Here is a 3539-nt window from a genome sequence, read left to right as displayed (position 1 = left end):
GCACAGACTAGCACCTGCAGCTTCTGCACTGCACATATTTATAGCCTGAGACTGCTTACTTAAAGAGATCTTGAACAAGACTTGACTACCCTACCCTATGCTATAGCTGTAATCATAATGATGGCCCTGGTTGCAGAAGTAGTGGTGCAGGATTCAACCTAACTTTAGCTTCACTGTAGGTACAAAAGTCTGTGTGTCTTCCTTTTTCTCCTTCTCTCACCAATACTAGACTGTGTTCCATGATCCAAGTCATGAAGGATAACACTCAATAGCAACTCTTTTCATACACAAAACCCAACTAAGCAAATATGTTACTAATAGTCAATCAAGAGGGGACCACAAATATCTCCTGATTATAGAGGTACTGTAGAAAATTTACAATGATACAAAAAAAAATGTATGAAGTACTCAGTTACTTAATTGTATAGGGACAAAGCCTATACATTTATGTACCAGTAGTTACATAAATGGAGAGAGAGAGTGAGAGAGAAAGAGAGAAATGAGGAGGAGGAGAGAGAGACAGAGACAGAGACAGAGAGAGACAGAAAGAGAGGGAGAGGAGAGGAGAGGAGAGGAGATGAGAGGATAGGATAGGATAGGAGAGGAGAAGAGAGAAGAGGAGAGGAGAGGAGAGGAGAGGAGAGGAGAGGAGAGGAGAGGAGAGGAGAGGAGAGGAGAGGAGAGGAGAGAGTTAATATTTGTTACTTTTGGAGACTTCCAGCCTTATGCACAGGACAAAAGTCTCCCTTGAATCTGTGAACTGTTTTCTTTCCTATGGTTTATGTTGTGGTCAATACTGTACAAGTGTCTTGTGTGCATAGCATTTCTTCTGTGTGTAAGTACCAGTGCCTCTGCTGTCTGCACTTAGCTTTATACTCCATGGACTGAGAAGGTGCTCTTCTGCTTCTCTTCCCGCCCTCTCCCCCTGTGAGACTTCTTGTTGTATTCTCTAGGTTGATAATGCTTTAAATGAGATGTGGCTTCTATGCATATTGAATCTGAGAAGCACCCAGAGTACTGAGGTTGATAGAGGTGAAGGACTTGAGTTCCCACCTTCAAGCACTCTTGAATAACCATTCTGGAAGCATGAAGCTGTGGGTATCACATGTACCTGTGGAACTTCAATCCTACAGCTGCAGAGAACAAGGAGGTTACTGCAGAGTTGATAAACCCACTGGCCTCAGCCTGAGAGTTATCAAGCTCCAGGGTTAGTCTCAGCTGGTAAAAATCTGCTCTTGTCCTAGGTTGGGGCTAACCCTCTGATTCACTTGTTAGCAATGCTGTGGCTCCTGCTTACTAATCTTGTCAGCATCACCTACCTTGCTCTAGACAACTGACTTCTTCATCCTTTCCCTCACTCATGACCTGTGATAGGCCAAGTAGAAGCTTCCTGATATGTGGCTGTTCCCTAATCTTAGGTACTTCCATTATGCATAATAGGTTCCCTCTAAAGATGGTACTTAGTGCTAGACTCTGAGAGAGATAGAGTGACAAAATAAGCTTCCACTCCACCACTGACTCATTTGCTAGAGCAATGAGCTTTTGTATTTTGCCCACAATTTTACTATATTGATTCTTTACAAATTTTATATCTTGTACTACAATGAGGTTGCAGAAGACCTTGCACCAGACCAATAACTCATTGCAATGAACATTTCCAAGTATAGCTTTTTGGACCAAAGGGTATATATACATACTGAGTGATATCATGCCCCAAAATAGTTGACTAATATAAAATGAATTCCATTTTGTGTGTGTGAGTGTGTGTTTGTATGTGTGTGTGTGTGTGTGTGTGTGTGTGTGTGTGTGTGTGTATTTGGGCAGCTGTTTTTATTTGGGGGGATTTATTTTGTATTATTATATGTTTTTGCTTGTTTTGCTTTTTGATTTTTTTATGTTTTGTTTTCTTTCTTAAGAAAGGGAGAGAAGAAAGAACATGAGGGTACATAGGTAGGGAGAAGGGAAAGATCTAGGAAGAGATGACAGAGGGAGAAAAAGACCATCAAAATATACTATCTGAAAATTTTAAGTAAATATGAAGTACTTTATCATTCCTATAATATGATATAAATTTGTTTGTGAATATCACATTTATTCAGTATTTCAAAATATACATCTTTATAAACTGTATGCTATGAAAGGAGGGTTGTGTTTGATATGAACATGTATAAATTGACTGAGCAAGAAAATATTTCTGGGCTATTCCTCTTGTGCAGTTCTGTTATGTCATTTAATTTTTTCCATGGAAATAACCTAATATTTTTAACATTTATGAAATACCTTAATTTTAGTATTATGTTGGAGTGATTGTGCAAGAAGATATATGTTTCAGGTTTTCAGGAAGATGGTTAGAGTGTTAAATTATTTTAAAGAGGAACAGACTAAGCAAACTATCCCATCTGCAATATCTCATACAACATTAGTTTACTCTTGATCATCAAGATGAAAAAGAATTGTCACACTTAGTTTGGCAATTCCAGAGTCAATCAAAAGATTGTCCTTTAGCCAAAGTTCTTTCTAGCCTCTCAATATTGTCATGCTTTGTTTGTGATCTTTGCTCAGTATCCTGGGCTTCTCTCTTTTATTAATAGGGCATATGTCTCCTTGAAAATACAAACCAGCACTTTCAACATTTCACAAGTGGGAAAGATTTGAGACTTTTTAGATATCTACTGTCTTTCTTTTTGCTAGTGTCCAGATTTATTCTGCACACAAGTGTGTCTTCCAGAGACCTAGAAGGGAGTTCGCCAGTGGCAACCCATATGCTCCTTTGATTCATCCCATGTTCCTGATGGATATGTGTCAGAGAAACCATGTAGACATGGTCATTTTTGCTTTGGTAATAATACAGTTAAATTAACCAAGGTATGTCAAGAGAACTTCTTGTAAATCTTTATAAGCAGAGTGTAACAAAAGTTCATGAAATTTATAAAATTTTCCTCTGTGTAGTGTTACCAAAGGAAAATATGAATTTTTACTTCTATATAAGACAAGGCCTACCACCATGAAGTTCATAAAGAAACACCAACCAAAATAAATAAAATGTGTAATATAAGTAAATTCATAAAGTCTTCAAATTACTTGCTTTTTTGTTCATATTCAGCACTTATTGTAGTTGGGAAAAGTGTATCCAATTGTCTTAAGGTTCTAAGTACTGAAAGTATGTGCTTAGCATAGTTGCTGCAGAAATGAACTGCTATGACAGCCTGCTCAGTTGCTGATCTCTAGAGGTGACTTAGGCAGTCTTGGTTTTGTGTACAGTGTTTGACCATGTTTACTTAGATTTCCATTTGTTTGGGTTTTTTTTTTGGTTGAAAAATGGAAAATGTGCTTGTCTTTTGTCATATAGATCCTCAAGAGTAATCAATTAAAAATGATAAAATTTGACAGTAAAATCAGCCTGTAACCTGTACAACTCCCTGGCAACAGTTCCCCAGGCCCCACACAGAATTTTACTCCGAGATGTCCTGACCAGGAGTCAGAGTGGTCAGAGTGAAAGCAAGCACAACTCTTTTTTTTTTTTTTTTTTTTTTTTTTTT

This window comes from Mastomys coucha, unplaced genomic scaffold, assembly GCF_008632895.1.
Source record: "Mastomys coucha isolate ucsf_1 unplaced genomic scaffold, UCSF_Mcou_1 pScaffold9, whole genome shotgun sequence".
NCBI lineage: Eukaryota > Metazoa > Chordata > Mammalia > Rodentia > Muridae > Mastomys > Mastomys coucha.
Note: the sequence above shows the minus strand (reverse complement) of the source record.